The sequence below is a fragment of the Monodon monoceros genome, unplaced genomic scaffold, assembly GCF_005190385.1.
Source record: "Monodon monoceros isolate NGI ecotype Baffin Bay Population unplaced genomic scaffold, NGI_Narwhal_1 Super_Scaffold_10, whole genome shotgun sequence".
Lineage (NCBI taxonomy): Eukaryota > Metazoa > Chordata > Mammalia > Artiodactyla > Monodontidae > Monodon > Monodon monoceros.
This window is the reverse complement of record NW_021703766.1, coordinates 14,044,394-14,062,574: the sequence shown is the minus strand read 5'-3', so window position 1 is coordinate 14,062,574 and position 18,181 is coordinate 14,044,394. Positions and strand designations below refer to the sequence as shown.

The following is an 18,181-nucleotide window of genomic DNA, read 5'->3' as shown; positions in this document are numbered from 1 at the left end:
TCAAAATCTTATTTTCCATGTTTAAATATTTAATACTTTTCATTGATTTTTTAAAAAGGGCAACATATTTCGTTTAGTGTATTTTTGCTTTTGAAGGTGAAAGTACAAAAAAGGAGATTTTTAGTTTTGTTTCAGTTTTTAAAATCGTCTCAAGCAGTAAATGATTATTACTTTTTATAAAACCAGTACCTCCTTACAAATATTTTAACCAAAGTGTGAGAGGTTTTCTGTTAATTTTTATGTTCTAAAAAAATAAAAACATTTACTAATTACACTGGTACAATTACGTCTTAAGTTTCCTTTGTAATCTGCTTAATACAATTTGAACAAAACTTAGACTTAATATAGATATTATCCTTTATTAAAATGATGAAAAATTATTATACTTAGATGGTACAGATAGCCAAGGCCTGGCTGAAAATTTGTTTACAACATAGTTACTATTGAAAAGAGAGACTCAATTATTTGATAATAGGCCTCCCCACCTTTTTTTTTTTAAGTTAGATTAAAACTTATTTCTGGATGATCTTAGTAGAACTAACTATAAAACAAAAATTTCAATATTTCCTAATAAATTTCTATTTGGATGGTAAATGTTTTTCCGGTTGGCCTAATGGCCAAGTAGCAAAAAACTAAAAACTTGGTACTACATATAGTCACTTACAATATGTTGGTATGTTTTAGGGCATGTAATTAAAACAATAATCCTCAATAAATTTGTAATAAGTTATTTATTATTTTGTGCTTCCAATCAATGCATTCTTTAGTTTATATAAAATAGTTTATATAAAATTTTTGAATAAGAAGGGATTCCCCTGCCCTCCCCCCCATTCTGTTATTTGTTTTTTCTTAGTTTTGGTCAATACAGAAGATGAAGGTAATTTATCTTTGGATAAGTACAGGTTTATACTGGAATGTTTTGGGAAGAGGTGAAGCTGCTTTATAGCCACAGATATGGAAGATGCCAACTGTTCTTTACTAGTGAAAATATTTAGAAATTATCTGTCACTGAGCATAGGTTTGCATTTAATTTCACTCAATTGAAAATTTTATTTAAAAGTGTAATCTGCTTATGTTCATATATAGGTTGCGTACTCATTTACAAATTGTACCCATAATAGTGTTTTTCTAATTTTCTCAGGATCTTGACCGTTGTGTTTTTACAGAGTGTCTTAATAGATTAACTAGGTGTAATCATTCTATGTTCATTTATACCAAGTGCAGGAGCATCAGTTTAGCCTGTTACCAGGGATTTAATAATATTTAATATTGCAGCCACATTGTTGATTTGTGGCTTAAATTTGTTATGATATAGTTAAGGAACACATTTGTAGAGATTGTTCTTTTTCTCTATGTACACTATGCTAAAAAGATACTTTTATTTTGAAAAGTCTACATATCTTTGTGGATAAACCTATTTTGTTTACATGTATATCTACATCTTTTTTCTCTTTAAGGGTTTAGGATTTAAGATTGTGTGCATCAACACCAAATTAATTTACTGGGCAAGGCAGATGTGCTTTTACTGTCTAGACTTTTGGGAGTTCTATTCTGTTTCCAGTGAACTCCAGGACTGAAATTTTAGTTTTTATACTAGACTAGCTGAGAAAATTCAAAACAAGCACAGATATCCTAATGAATTTCTTTTTTGTTGTTGTTAGAGTAAACATCATTCCTGCAACTATCCTGTAACTCAAGTAATGTTAATCTCGTCCTGGAGCTGTTTTTACTTCACTTACTGCTTGGGTCATTCAACTTGAAAATTTTTGATTGATTGATTTTTCTGCTCTCTGGAACATTTTATTTGCAGTATTATATATATATATATTTTATTGAGATATAGTTGATGCACAATATTATATAAGTTTCAGGTGTACAACATAGTTGAGAATTTTTAAAGATTATATTCCATTTGAACATTACTTACATTGTTCTTTCTTTTTTTTCTCCATTCTCTCATTTTCTTGCCAGAATTATAAACTCAAGGGCAAGGCACTATGACATATACTTATTTTGTATCTAATATTCTCAATATAGGTGTCCATAGAATACTATTTGATTTTGTGTTTTTATTATAGAAAACTTTCAAACATATACAGCATTAAAATTAGATAACAGCCCCCCATACCCTCGCGCAGTTACCATAACTGTCCACATTCTTCTGAACTAATTTTATCCTCCACTTTTTTTTTGGAGTATTTTGAAGCAAATTCATGAAATATCTCTAACAGATATCACACCTAACAAAATATCATCCAATACTTAGTCTGTGTTTAATTTTTCCAGATTGTCTCAAAAATGGCTTTTTACAGTTGACTCAAATAAGGATCCGAATAAGGCTCACACATTGCATTTACTTAATATGTCTCCAAAGTCTCTCCATCTATTGAGTCCGTCTCCCAACATTTTCTTTTCCATGCTAATTTAACTGTCCTGTAGTTTTCCACATTCTGGGTTTGGCTGATTATTTTGTCTTTTAACTTGTATGTATGCCACACATTGTCTATAAAATGGTAGTTAGATCTAGAGAATTGATTGCTTTTGGCAAGGATACTTCATAAGTGGTGTTGTGAACTTCCTTTTCTATCATGCCACAAAGCACAAAATGGCTGGTTGCCTCCTCAGTGACATTAGGGTTAGTCAGAGATTCAGATATCAATTTTATTTTTACACTACTAAGTTTTCTGTCAACCTTTCACTTAATAGCATTAGCTTCTATTGAATATTGATTTTTAGCTCTATTAGGGGTTGCAAATTAGTGGTTTTCTGACCACATTTCTTCTGTACTAATTGGACTTTATAATATGTTATTGAGGTCATCAACTATTTGTTTCTTCCTGAAGCAGTTTGTTCAGAAAAAGCTGGAGAAATGCTTTTTAAAAAATTTAATTTTTTTATTGAGGTATAGTTGATTTGCAATATTGTATTAGTTTCAGGTATACAACATAGTGATTCAAAATTTTTATAGTTTATACTCCATTTATAGTTATTATAAAATATTGGCTATATTCCCTGTGCTGTACAATATATCCTTGTAGCTTATTTATTTTATACATAGTAGTCTGTATCTCTTAATCCCCTACCCCTATTTCCCCCTCCCCTCTTTCCTTTCCCCTCTGGTAACCACTAGTTTGTTCTCTATATCTGTCACTCAGTTTCTTTTTTATTATATTCACTAGTTTAATTTTAGAGTCCACATATAAATGATAACATTCGGTATTTGTCTTTCTCTGCCTGACTTATTTCACTAAGCATAATATTCTCTAGGTTCATCCATGTTGCTGCAAATGGCAAAATTTCAATCTTTTTTATGGCTGAGTAGTATTCCATTGTATATGTATACCACATCTTCTTTACCCACTCATATTGATGGGCACTTAGGTTGCTTCCATATTCTTGGCTATTGTAAATAATGCTGCTATGGACTTTGGGGTGCATGCCTATTTTTAAATTAGTGTTTTTGTTTTCTTTCGATAAATACCTAGGAGTGGAATTGATGGATCACATGATAGTTCTATATTTAGTTTTTGAGAGCCCTCCATACTGTTTTTCATAGTGGCTACACCAATTTACATTCCCACCAACAACGTACAATGGTTCCCTTTTCTCCACGTCCTTGCCAACATTTGTTACATGTGGTCGTTTTGATGATAGCCATTCTGACAGATGTGAGGTACCTGAGATCTCGTTGTGGTTTTGATTTGCGTTTCTCTGATGATTAACCATGTTGGGCATCTTTCCATGTGCCTGTTGGCCATCTGTATGTCTTTGGAAAAATGCCTGTTCAGATCTTCTGCCCATTTTAAAATTAGGTTGGTTGGTTTTTTTTTGGTATCGAGTTACATATTTCAGATATTAATCCCTTATTGGTCATATCATTTGCAAATACCTTCTCCCATATAGTAGGTTGTTGTTTATTTTGTTGATGGTTTCCGTTGCTGTGTAAAAGCTTTTAAGTTTAATTAGGTCCCATTTGTTTGCTTCTGTTTCCTTTGCATTAGGAGACAGATCAAAACATATATATTACTACAGTTTATATCAAAGAGTGTTCTGCCTATATTTTCTTCTAGGAGTTTTATGGTTTCTGGTCTTATAAATGCTTAATTTTAAAAAACACTTTATCAGTTTTCAGATAAGTAAGTTGGTGTCTTAGCAACCTCCAGGGGTGACAAAAATTTTTTTTGCAGTTGTTTTTTTTAAACTATCTCTAGGACCTCATGGGTGGTTATATATTTGATGTATCTTTTTTTTTTTTTTTTTTTTTTTTTGCGTTATGCGGGCCTCTCACTGTCGTGGCCCCTCCCGTTGCGGAGCACAGGCTCTGGACGCGCAGGCTCAGCGGCCATGGCTCACGGGCCCAGCCGCTCCGCGGCATGTGGGATCCTTCCGGACTGGGGCACGATCCCGTGTCCCCTGCATCGGCAGGCGGACTCTCAACCACTGCGCCACCAGGGAAGCCCTATGTCCAGAGCCTGTGCTCCGCAACGGGAGAGGCCACAACAGTGAGAGGCCCGCGTACCGCCAAAAAAAAAATTACAATTATTGTTCTCACTTGATGCTTGAATTATCCTATTTGACATGGGTGTGTGGGAGAGAGACTCCTTCAAGTTGATACTATGTCATTTTTTACATAATTCAAACAGTGTTTGATACTTTCTGGCACAGCATGTGCCAGTTTCATCTTTTATATTTTCTGCCTAGACCTGATGTCATCCTGACCTTAGTGGGAATGTCTGCAGTGCTGTGGTTCTCAAGATTTTTGGTGTCAAGACCCCTTTACGCTCTTAAAAATTATTGAGGAATCCAAAGAACTTTAGTTTATGGGAGTTTATCTGTTGATATTTTCCATATCAGAAATTAAAACTGAGAAAAATTTTGTTTGTTAATTCAAAAATAATGATAAAACCATTATATGTCAATGTAAATATTTTTTATGAAAAATAACTTTCAAAACAAAATTTAGTGAGAAGCATGGCATTGTTTACATTTTTGCAAATCTTTTTTTTTGTCTTTATTATAGAAGATGGCTAGAATCTCACATCTGTTCTTACATTCAGTCTGTTGTGACACAGTTTTGATTGAAGTACTTAAAATCCGGCCTCAAGGCTATGTGGTTGAGAAATGGAGGAGTATTTAACAACTTCTTTATGTAATTATGGATATTCTTTGAGGCTACTCTAGAATGTGACAGGTAATAGTTTCTTAAAAGTTGGTTGCAATGAAGAATCTTAAACTATATTAATAACATTTTATACTCTGTTACACTAACATCCACTGGTCTGTCTTGCACTTTGAGAGGGTCACTTACCCACATGTGGTTTTGTAACACCATGAATTTGTCATTTGGAAAATATCAGTTCATTGAATTTTGTACATCTTGCAAATGTTGACACATTTGATTATATGGTATCAAAAATAAATCACATTTTTAAACATCCCCACTAATCTCATCAGAGAAATCTAAGTACTGAGAAGCTGTCATGCTCATGGTGGTGGACAAAATTTTTCTAAAATTCTGATTTTCACTTGAGTGCTTGAATTTTATCATGGCAGCAAATATTGTCAGTTGTTTTCCTTGAAGTGACAGCTCACTTTGTCAATTTTTGAAAAAATATCTGTCAAAATTACTCAAGTCTGAGTAACTATAGTTTGCTGGTTGTTCTTTAAAGTGAAAATGGTGTTCCATGAAAAATGCACCACTTCGGTTTACAACTCAGTCGCAGAAATGCTTCCTGGATACAGCCATCCTACTTGGATATGCAGCAGAAGTGCTTCATGTGTAGTTCCCATTTCTTCACCTAGAATATTAAAGACATACTCAAGGGTTGAGACAATAAAATTCCTCATGTTTACTACTTCATCAAAGGTATTCATAGGTAAAAATGGCTTCCCCTCCCCCCACTATGATATGTGTGATGAAGAATGACTACTAGTATAGTTTGTTGCCACTACCATGATTTGTGCTGAGACATCAACAATTTTGCCCACTGCTTTTGCATAACATTCACTAGTAACATAGTGAAAAGGGGAAATAATGTCTTGGTTGGGTCCACATACCACACTTTGAGAACTGGAGCTCTGGTGTTTCCCCATTATATCAGCTGCTGAGTTTTTTAAAGTTTATTTCATTATTTTTATTTATATTAATGAGGTGTTCCTATTTTTGAGGCTTTTAAAAACATAAATGAGTGTTCATTTTTCCATTTTTTGAAATCTGTGAAGATAAGCATATTTTTCTCTTTAGCTCTATTAATATGATTAGTTGTATTAATGGATTTCCTAATATTGAACTCCTCTTACATTTCTGAAATAAGCACTGCTTGATCTTGATGGATTATTGGATTCTGTTTGCTAATAGTAGTTACAATATTTACATTAATATTTATAAGTGAAATTGGTCTGTAGTTTTATTGAGCAGTATTTATCTAGTTTTGGAATCAATTTTATATTTGCTTTATTAAAATAATTTGGATGTTTTCTTTTTTTCCCCTGTGCGCTGAAGGAGTGTAAATAGCATTTGCATCATCTGATCTTTAAGCTTTGGTAGACTGCTTTGTGAAACAAGCTGAGCCTGGTGTGTTTTTGGCAGGGGAACTCATTTATGATTTCCTTTATTTCTTTTTACAAAATTCATTTGTTTAGAGCTTTTGTTTCTATTCGTGTCAGTTTTAGTATATTTAGTTAGAGTGTTACTTACTTCATCTAAATTTTATTAGAATTTTTTTTCCATAAAATTGTACAGGGTAGTCTCATGATTTAAAAAAATTTCCTGTTTTGAGTTAGTTTCTTTTGTGTGTTTGTACTTTCTTTTAAAAATCAGGTTAACTATTTCTATTTTGTTGATTAATTTTCAAAGAACCAGCTTTTTTGGTTTACTTTTTGTTTTTTCTGTTTCTAACTCATCAATTTCTGCTTTATTTTTTTAAAATTGACATTGTATTAGTTTCAGGTGTACAGCATAATGGTTCAGTATATGTATATATTGCAGAATGATCACCACAATAAGACTGGTTAACATTCATCAACATACATAAGTTACAAATTTTCTATTTCTTACGATGAGAACTTTGAAGATCTACTCTCCTAGCAACTTTCAAGTATACAGTAGAGTATTTTTAACTACAGACAGTTGACTCTTGACCAACATGGGTTTGAACTGTGCAGGTTCACTTACATGTGGATTTCTTTCACTAAATGTGTATTATATACATACACTATACTGTCCGTAGTTGGTTGAATCCATGGATGTGGAACTGTGTGTAAGGAAGGCTGAATATAAAGTTATACTTGAATATTTGACTGCATCGAGCATTGGTGCCCCTAATCCCTGACTTGTTCAAGGGTCAACTGTATATGTATTAACCTCCACCTCTGCCAACCACCAACCTATTCTCTGTATCCATGATCTCACTTTTTAAATTTTAATTTTTTATATTCTACATGTAAGTAAGGTCATATGGTATCTGTCTTTCTCTGTCTGACTTATTTCAATTAGCACAATGCTCTCAAGGTCCAGCCATGTTGTCACAAATGGTAGGATTTCCTTTTTTATGGGTGAATAATATTGCATAATTCATACTGCATTTTCTTTTTCTTTCTTTTTTTTTTAAATTGAAATATATTTAATGTATAATATGTTAGGTTCAGGTGTATTACGTAATGACTTTACATTTGCATACACTATGAAATGATCACCACAATAAGTCTAGTCTTGTAACTAGCTGTCCATATGCAAAGTTATCACAATATTATTGACCATATTCCTTATGCTGTATATTACATCCTCATGACTTATTTATTATATAACTGGAGGTTTATACTTTTTTTTTTTTTGTGGTACACGGGCCTCTCACTGCTGTGGCCTCTCCCGTCACGGAGCACAGGCTTCGGATGCGCAGGCTCAGCGGCCATGGCTCACGGGCCCAGCCACTCCGTGGCACGTGGGATCCTCCCGGACTGGGGCACGAACCCGCGTCCCCTGCATTGGGAGGTGGACTCCCAACCACTGCGCCACCAGGGAAGCCCGAGGTTTATACTTTTTAATCCCCTATACCTATTTCACCCTCACTTCTATTTCTGGCAACCACCTGTTTGTTCTCTGTATCTATGAGTCTGTTTTCATTTTGTTTTGTTATTTTAGATTCTACATGGAACTGAGATCATGAGGTATTTGTTTTTCTCTGACTTACTTTACTTAGCTTATTTAATACCCTCTAGATCCATCCGTGTTGTCTCAAATGGCAAGGTTTTTTTATGGCTTAGTAATATTCCATTGTGTATATATATATATATATATATATATATATATATATGTATACCACATATTCTTTATCCATTCATCTGTCGATGGACACTTAGCTTGCTTCCATATCTTGGCTATTCTAAATAATGCTGCAATGAACACTGGAATGAATACATATATCTTTTTGAAATAGTGTTTTTGTTTTCTTCGGGTATATACCCTGAAGGGAAATTGCTGGATCATATGGCAGTTCTATTTTTAATTTTTTGAGGAAACTCCATAGTGTTTTCCATAGTGGCTGCACCAATTTACAATCTCACCAACAGTGCACGAGAGTTCCCTTATCTCCACATCCTTTCCAACACTTGTTTTTTGTTGTCTTTTTGATAACAGCCATTCTGATAGGTGGGAGGTGATATCTCCCTGTGGTTTTGTGATCATCTATTGAGATGATCATATGATTTTTTATCCATTTTGTGAGTGTGGTGTATCACATTGATTGATTTGATGTTGAACCATCTTTGCATCCCTGGAATAAATCCTACTTGATCATGGTGTATGATCACTTTTAATGTATTATTGAATTTGGTTTATTGAGGTTTTTGCATCTATGATTATCAGGGATATTGGCCTGTAATTTTCTTTTCTTGTGGCATCCTTGTCTGGTTTGGTATCAGGGTAATGTTGGCCTCATAAAATGAGTTTGGAAGTGTTTCTATTCTATTTTTTTGGAAGAGTTTGAGGAGTGGTATTATTTCTTCTTTAAATGTTTGGTAAAAATCACTAGTGAAGCCATTTGGTCCTGGACTTTTGTTTATTAGAATGTTTTTGATTACTCATTCAGTCTCCTCACTAGTAATCTGTCTGTTCAGATTTTCTATTTTTGTGATTCAGTCTTGGTAGTGTTTTTAGGAATTTACCTATTTCTTCTACATTGTTTAATTTGTTGGTGTACAGTTGTTTATAGTAGTCTCTTATAATCCTTTGTATTTCTGTGATATCAGTTATAACGTCTCCTCTTTTATTTCTGATTTTATTTGAGTCCTCTCTTTTTTTATCTTGATGAGTCTAGCTAAAGGGTTATCAATTTTATCTTTTCAAAACCCAGCTATTGATTTCATTGATCTTTTCTATTGTGTTTTTAGTCTCTATTTCATTTATTTCCACTCTGATCTTTGTTATTCCCTTCCTTCTACTAACTTTGGGCTTCATTTCTTCCTCTTTTTCTAGTTGCTTGAGGTATAAAGTTAGATTATTTATTTGAGATTTTCTTATTTCTTGAGGTAGGCATTTATTGCTATGAACTTCCCTCTTAGAACTGCTTTTGTGGCATCCCATGTTTTTGTATGTTGCATTTCCATTTTTATTTGCCTTAAGGTGTATTTTGATTCCTCGTTTAATTTCTTTTTTAATTCACTGGTTGTTCAGTAGCATGTTGTTTAATCTCTCCATATTTGTGAATTTTCTAGTTTTCGTCTTATAATTGATTTCTAGTTGCATACCATTGTGGTTGGAGAAGTTGCCTGATATGATTTCTGTCTTCTTAAATTTATTAATACTTGTTTTGTGGCTAACATATAATCTATCCTGGAGAATGTTCCATGTGCACTCGAGAAGAATGTGTATTCTTTTGTTTTTGCATGGAATGTTCTAGATATATTTGATAAGTCCTTCTAGTATAACGTGTTATTAAAGGTCAGTGTTTCCTTTTGATTTTCTGTCTGAATGATCTATCCATTAATGAAAATGGAGTATTAGAGTCCCCTATTATTCTTGTATTGCTATCTATTTCTCCCTTTATGTCTGTTAAATATTTGCTTTATATATTTAGGTGCTCTTTTGTTGAGTGTGTAAATATCTCATTCTTTTCTGAGGGCCAGCTTAGTCTGGTAAAGTTTTCTTGGTTGGCAGGTTTGTTTTTTTTTTTTCTTTTGGAAGTTTGAATATATAATCACATCACATTCTCTCTTGGACTGCAAGGTTTCTGCTGAGATATTCAGTGATAGTCTTGTGGGAGTTCTCTTGTAAGTGCCAAGCTTCCTTCTCTTGCTACTTACAAGATTTGCTCTTTTTTTATTTTTATTTTTTGCAGTTTTATTATGATGTGTTTTGGAGAAGATCTCTTTGGGTTGAATTTGTTTGGGGACCTCTGAGCTTCATGATCTTGATGTCTAAATCTCTCCCCAGATATGGGAAATTTTTATTCATTATTTCTTTAAATAAGCTTTTTGCCCCTATCTCCCTCTCTTTTCATTCTGGGACTTCCATAATGCATAGATAATGATGATGATGGTGATTTTGGTGCCCCTTAACTCCCTTAGGGTTTCTTCATTCCCTTTCATTATTTTTTCTTTCTACTCTTCTGACTGGATCATTTAAAATAATCTGTCTTCAAGCTCACTGATTATTTTTTTCTTCCACTTGATCGAGTCTGCTGTTGAAGCTCTTTATTGAATTCTTCAGTGCAATTGTTGAACTCTTCACCTCCAAAGTTTCTGTTTGGTTTTTATTTATATTTTCTATCTCTTTGTTGAAATTCTCATTTTGCTCTTATATTATTTTCCCAATTTCATTAAGATGTGTATCCATAGTCTCTTGTAGCAGTCTGACCATCTTTAGAACAATTATTTTGAATTCTTTTTGGGGTAATCTGCAGATCTCTATTTCTTTGGGGTCAATTACTGGAAGTTTACTGTGTTGCTTTGGTGGTGTCATGTTTCCCTGATTCTCCATAATCCCTGTAGCCTTGTGTACACATTTGCACATTTGAAGGATCAGTCACCTCTTCCAAACTTTATGGACTGACTTTGGTAAGGAAAGACCTTCACCTTTGGGTGGTGGCATGCTGGAGCATTTTGTGATTCTAAGTCTAGTGGTGTGGGGCACCAAGTGTGAGGGTGTGTTGTGGTTCTGGGTCCAGGAGTACATGGTGTCTTGTTAGCTCAGGCGGCTGGGTTCCACGACATTGACAATTGCGTGATCCTTGGAAAGAGCTGCAGGGGTCCACAGTGGCTGCAAGGGCTCCTGGTCCTCAGTGGTGCCTCTAGGTCTAGTGGCTAGGGACCAGGGCATGTGATAGTGGTGGTTGGAGTCAGGGTATACACATACTTGGTTGCGGGGGCAGCTGCAGGTGCCTGCATGGTGGCAGGGGCTGGCTGCACACACCCGTGCAGTGGCAAAGGCCAGAGCCAGCAGCAGGGGCCAGGACCAACTGCTGTGGCTGCACGAACAGCTGTGGAGACCCTGGCTGTTGGTATGTACTCGTTTGACTAAAGGGGCAAGCCTTAGTAGGTGAGTGCAAGGCAGTGGAGGCTAGTGATAGGAGCTGGGGCAGGCAGCTTGCAGGCACACACTTGCAGGGCTTGCTTCAGGCCCATGTAGCAGTACAGGCCAGTGACAGGAATCAGGGCCATCTCTGGGTCCACAAGCTGCTGAGGGGGCCTTGGCTGTCTCTGTGTACTCTTGCGGCTGCAGGAACTGGCCATGGGTGCATACACAGCAATGGGTGCATGCACAGTAATGGGGATCAGTTTTGGGGACCTAGGCTGCAGAGACTTACTGGTAGCCAGTGTGGATCCTGGGCTTTGGTGGGGAGGGACTTGTGCAGATGGTGTCTTTGAACATGAAAACCTGTGAGGTGAAAATCTCAGCAGCAAAATCTTTAGGGGCCTGCAGTGAGTATGCTTACCGTTGGTTTCCTCAGCAGCAAAAGCTGTTAGGGTCCTCTGCGAGGAGCCTGCTGGGATCTGCAGTGAGATCTTCAGTGATCAAAGCTGGAGAGGCGGTCTGCAGTGTCCGCAAGGGCCATTGTGGTCCTCGGCAGTGAAGACTTCTGTGGTCCTCTGCAGAGCCGGCTACTGGGAACCACATTTGCTCGTGCTTCAGGACTGATACTGGTAGCTCCTGCCCTTCTCTGTGCCTAGCCATCTCTAGGTATCTCAGCCTTGCTGGTCTCTGGGCAGGGTGAAAATGAAGTGGGTTCTTCGTGCAGTGCTCCGAAAGGCTGGGGAAGCTGGTTGCTCACCCCGCTTTCCTTTCACTGATGAGGGAAACTTCAGGCTGAGGAGTTTCCTCTTAGCACTGAGCAGTGCCAGCCTGGGGGGTGGGATGATACAGACAAAATGAAACTATTCTTCCTACCCTTTTTTTGTGGTTATTTTCAGTTTTTTGGCTCCATTGTGTTGCTGAAGCTTCTTAAGTAGACTCCTGAGCTCTCCCAGAGCTAATTTCATTCATGGATAGGTGTCTAATTATTATTCTTTGTGTGTGTGTGGGGGTCTCCTACTCCACCATCTTGATGATGTCACCCTTGTCCAGTCCTTTAAAAGTGTCACACTATTGTCTTTTAGGTGCATGGTTTCTAACAAGATGGCTGTTATAATTGTTACATTATTTCTCTTTAGTAATGTGTCTTTTTTTCCCCTTTGCCTTCAAGATTTTCTCTTTGTTCTGTGTTTTCAGAGGTTGAATTTGATATGTCTCCATCTTGCTTGGGTATTTATCTTGGTTGGTGGTTTAGATCTGTGGTTTGATATATGCCATTAATTTTGGAAATTCTTAGCCATTATCCCTTCAACTATTTATTTTATCGCAGTCTTTTTTTTTCCTTCTGGAATTCTAATTGAACATCTATTAGATCATTTGTTGTTGTCTTACAGTTCCTGGATGCTATATTCTGTTTTTATTTTAAAATATTTTTTCCTTGTTGTTCAGTTTGTATGTTTAGCAAGTTCACTGATTCTTCCCTTAGCTTTGTTAAGTCTACTAATGAGCTTCTCAATAACAGTCTTGATCACTATTACTGTGTGTTTTTTTTTCTAGCCTCAGCCTCTCTTTTTTTTTTCTTATAGTTTCTCTCTCTCTGCTGAAATTCCTCATTTGACAATGAGTGTTGTCTAATTTTTCCACTGGAGCCTTTGACATATTTTTCATAGTTATTTTAAATTCCCTGTCTGATAGCACCAATTTCTGTGTCATGTATGAGTCTGGTTCTGTTGATTGTTTTGTCTCTTGGCATTGTGGGTTCTTTCTCTTGCTTTTTTTGTACACGACATTACTGGTAATTTTTTTTTTTTAATAGGGGAGATAGAGAAGAAGGATCTGGGCAGGACTCCATGCCTTTCCTGCAGCAGCTGCTCTTCCACTCCCCTAAGCCTGTACCATGAGGAGTGCTTTCTCAGGACTCTTGCCATCATTTTTTGTGAGTATCCATTGGAGTCTGCAGAGAGAGAGGCCGGTGAGTGGTGTGAAGTCCCCTTTATCTGCAGCCTTTAGAGCTCCATACTCTGTCACCAGCCTTCACCAGTTTCTTAACAATTCTAGGTGAATTCTTCTTACCAGTGTTCAAGTGTCCCAAGTAAACAAGTGCTTGCATTTCATGTCTCCCTGTAGGCATTTGTCTCTCATATTTGGGGCTAGTTGACATTTCTTCAACTTCAGCTCTGTGATGGATCCAGGAAAAGTCATTAACTAACTAGTTCAACTTTTTTTTTCTATTATAAGGTCTGTTCCAGTTCTCAATAGCCAAGCAGAAACCCAAAACCCAAAACCCGATCCTTCTTTTTACCCCCTAATATCTCTACTGGTAGGATGACTCTTTGTCCTGATTTATACCAGTCTAATTATTAATAGCATCCCCCTTACATTCAAGAGTTTCTTCATTTGGAAGATAAATTGTATGATCAGCCTGTCCTTGAAAATATTACATAATGAGGTTTCACTCGGAACATATGTTAAGTTTGGATGGATTTATTTTGGATAAAAATCAAATATTGAAGGTCATTTTGGTAATATTCAAAAGGACATGAGGAGAAAAGGTATAAATGAAAGACATCAACCAAATCCAATGTGTAGACTTTGTTTGGATCCTGTTTCAATCCAAAACAATTTTTTTTCAACAATCAGAGACATTTGAACATGGGCTTAGGTATAAGAAGATATTAAAAAATTATTGTTATTTGGTTAAGTATTACAATGATATTATAGTTATGTTTTTTAAAAATCTTATTTGTCATAGATAAATTCTGATGTATTTGGAGGTGAAATGGTATGATAGTGGGAATTTATTTTAAAGTGCTCAAAAATAAAGGTGAAGGGCGAGAGAAATGTGATAGATAAAAACGAGAATGACAAAATATTGATAATTACTGAAGCTAGGTGATAGGTAATTATTTTATTATCTCATCTTTATTGTATTTTTGTCAGTTTCCATAATAAAAACTTTTAAAAAGAGAGATAAGAATATAATCAGGAATCTATTTCTTTAAAAAAAAAAAGTAATTATCCTAAAATTTAAAGTGGTAAAGGTGAACTTTTCTTGTGGCAGATCAGAGGTCAGGCAGCCCTGCCTAAAATTTCATTTGAAAACTTCCTGTGCTTCAGTGATTATTTAGCAAACCAGATAATCTGTGATATGACAGGTACAGGGAGAAGAAAAAGAAGTGAAATGCCATGGTTTCAATGTAGTTCAGTCCTGCAGACCCACACTGGACCAGGAGGAGGGAATGAACCTTGCAGATGTCTTATTAATCCTGGTTCAATTCAGTGTCTATTTCGTGCAACCTTACCTTAAGGATACGCTTTGCTATTCTTCCCTTTATCCAGGTTCTCACTGTCCCTCCATTCTCTCCTGTTTTCATAATTTGGAGAGACAAATGCCTTGGGAAGTGGGTAGCAAGGTTATAAACTCTGAGGGGCCAAGGACTGTTCACTGTTTTGAACAGTGACTGGTATACCTAGTACCATTACTGGCACATGAAAGACATTAAATAAATATTGGATGAAGAAATGAATGAATAAATTCACACTTGCTGCTTGCCACATGGAAGGGACCTACTAAATATTGCATTTGTTCAATTGAATTGTGAGTGACAGACTGAAAAGAGAATTTTAGAGTTTTATGTGTATTTAGTGCTGGACCTCTTCAAGTGTTCGAAAGATGTCCAGATGAACAGAATTAGCCAACGTGATGTCTGTGAATAGGCAGGGGAAATAAAATGAAGTGCAGCTTCATTGAAAATAAAAAGAACATTATGCGGTTGCATATAGGCCACCTTTCTTTCAAATGTATTTATGGGAATGATTGGGAGAGGACAGTGATTCTCTCCTCCCCTCTAAAAGTCCTTAGCTATAGTTCTGCCAAGAAATCAGGAGATTGTAATATCCTGTCCACAAAAAGTTGGTATGACAGGTACCCTTAAATAAACAGGTGTGATTAATCATGGTGCTGTTTGTTTTGATGAGCATGCAAGAGTGACAAGTTAATAATAAATCTCCAGCTCATACAGGGGAGGTGGCTATAAGGAGATGCTGTGGTTTAATTTACATCTTTGGAAGGCACTGAAGATTTAATAATCTCCTTGTCTCATATATCAAACTAATACCCCTGAGGTAGAAAAGCAAAACATTTTTAACTATTAATCTGAGAAGTAATAAAATCTTGTCTCAGATCACAAATAAATTGAGTTTCTGGTGGTCTTAATGGACCCCTAGTATGTGTGATTTATTTAGATTCCAAAGCCACTGAGGACCCCTGGGAACCTTGGCTGCAAAACCATGCAAGCTGGGAACACCATGGGAATTGCCAATCCAATCAGAAGGTCTAGACCGAGGGCAGTGACTGATTTTACCTTAGATCTACCCAATAATTTATTTCACTTTCTATGTCGACTACAAATAGATTATGGAATACAAGTGTATGTGAATTTGAGATTCAGTTCTAAACAATTGCTTTTAGTTTTTGCTTTGGCTTAGTTCTTCTTATGTTAATACTTGTTCTTAAAAGATCAAAAGCTGTTTTGAAGTTTTTACTAAGTGTAGGATTTTAACCTGGCTCGAGAAACTGGGATACAGAAAGGGGAAAAAAATCCTTCATGGCACGATGAGCCACTTGTGAAATCTAAACTGTGTTCAGTCTTCCAGCTCTTTGTTTCTTAAGGAGCTAACCTATGGGGTGTATTGAATTTATTAATTTGAAAAACTGTCTCCTTATTGATACTAATAGAGAAGATATCATCTTCCTTGTTTAAAGAATGGACCATAATGGTCTCAGAGAAAGAGGAAGGTAGAATTATATGCATTTGCTGTATGTACAAGTGTATTCATTGCTCTAATTTGCTATGAAATAATTTTTATAATGAAATTAGATTATAAAGTATGCTTTCTGTTCGTCTTTTTACTAATGCTGCTTATAATTTCAGCTGAATCATTGTGATGTTTAATGTACTGTTATAGGAAGTAGAACATAAAAATATCCAATTCCCCTCATCCTTCTACCTTCCTTCAGCCCTGTGGCTCACAGCTGTAAATTAAGGTTGCATTTTGTCATGTCTTCCAAGGGCACACTGACTGGCATAGAATGAGATTCACGCTTCAACTAGCATATCCATTCGACTTAGCAATTAGGAAAACACATAATATCACCCCAGATATACTTTGGCTGCTTCTGCCTGCCTCTCTTTGAGGAAGGCTATATTCTCCTGGTCAGGAGTTCAGGTTGGGCCAGGTGGGAGAAGCCTTAGAGGAAAATCTCTTCCTCCTTCGTATTCACCTGGCAAACATCCATTGACTCCCTTAGGTCATGGGGATGTAAGGACAAACAAGCACAGAGGCAAAGAGCACTGTATCAGTTGCCTACTGCTACTGTAACAAATTACCACAAACGTAGTGACTTAAACCACACAAATTTATTATCTTCCTGCTCTGAAGGTCAGAAATCTAAAATCAAGGTATTGGCAGGTCTGTGTCCTTCTGGAGGCTCTAGGGGGAAGTCTGTTTCCTTGCCTTTTCCAGCTTCTAGAGGCTGCCTGCATTCCTTGGTTTATGGCTCCTACCTCAAATCACTTCAACTCCTGCTTCTGCTGTCCGTCTCCTACTATTCAACATATCTCCTGCTCCCTCTTATAAGGATTCTTGTGATAACATTGAGCCCAGGATAGTCCAGCATAATCTCCTCACCTTAAAACCCTTAATTTAATCACATCTGCAAAGTAGTATTTTCCATATAAGGGGTTCCAGGAATTAGGATGTGAACGTCTTTGGAGGCAGCATTATTCAGCAAGAATTTGGCATTGGACAGCTCTGCTACTCTCTGACTTAGTTTGACTATGAAGTAAGTTTCTTCACCTCTCTGAATCTCAAGCTTCTTATCTGAGAAATGGAGTAAGTAATACCCATCTTATAGGCTTGTGTGAATATCAAATGCCTGAAAATAATTAGCATTGTGTCTGACACGTATTACTAGTTCAACGAATGGGAAGTTAATGGATTATTGTTTTTACTGTTCAGTGATGAAAGGGCACAGTCTCACCTCTTTGAGGACTTGTAAGTCTAGTGGAGAAGATAAACACCTAAACAAATCATTATAAGTCAGTGTGAGGCAGTGTTACATGGGCTATATTTGTCTCAGGCTACAAGGTCCTCCATGCATGATTTCAGTCGTCCGTTTGTAGATGATTACCTAACATGAGTTTTGAGGTGAAGAAAGGCAAAACATAAAAGGTCGTCTCTGAAGCTGTGACTGACGTGGAATGTCAGGTCCTGGAAGGTTGTGTATTTTTATTTTGATGATCTCATGTTTTTTCCTAAGAAAAAACTATTTCCTGCTCTTGAGATATTACGTTAACTTTCTTGGACTTAGGGTATATGCTGTTTAACAAGTTAGGGCCTTGGACGGCTCAGACTACATCATATGGTAAAAGGAGAGACCGTAGTGTAGGTCTGTAAAGGAAAGTTGAAAGTCTTCTTGCTCCTTTCTCCTCCTCTTGCTACTGACTTTCACACCTACTCTCCCCCATGGGGAAAGAGTGCTGATCTGTTTGGAAATGTCCCAGGATTGTAGCTGGGCCATGTTTGCTGGTGACTAGAGTCCCTGTATATGAAAACGTCTGCGTTCTGAGTGGGTACCATTGTTGTGTCTCTCCCATCGTTGTGGCTTGAGTG

General features: G+C 36.4%; 1 protein-coding gene across 1 annotated transcript in view; it reads left to right on the top strand.

The window, feature by feature from the left end:
• The window catches only part of HYDIN (HYDIN axonemal central pair apparatus protein), a 431,237-nt gene that overhangs the window by 9,113 nt on the left and 403,943 nt on the right, over positions 1 to 18,181 (top strand). Inside the window, exon 2 of the mRNA XM_029201876.1 lies at positions 13,323 to 13,478. The gene's annotated coding sequence lies outside the window, so the exon portion shown is untranslated. The remainder of the gene's footprint in view (positions 1 to 13,322; positions 13,479 to 18,181) is intronic.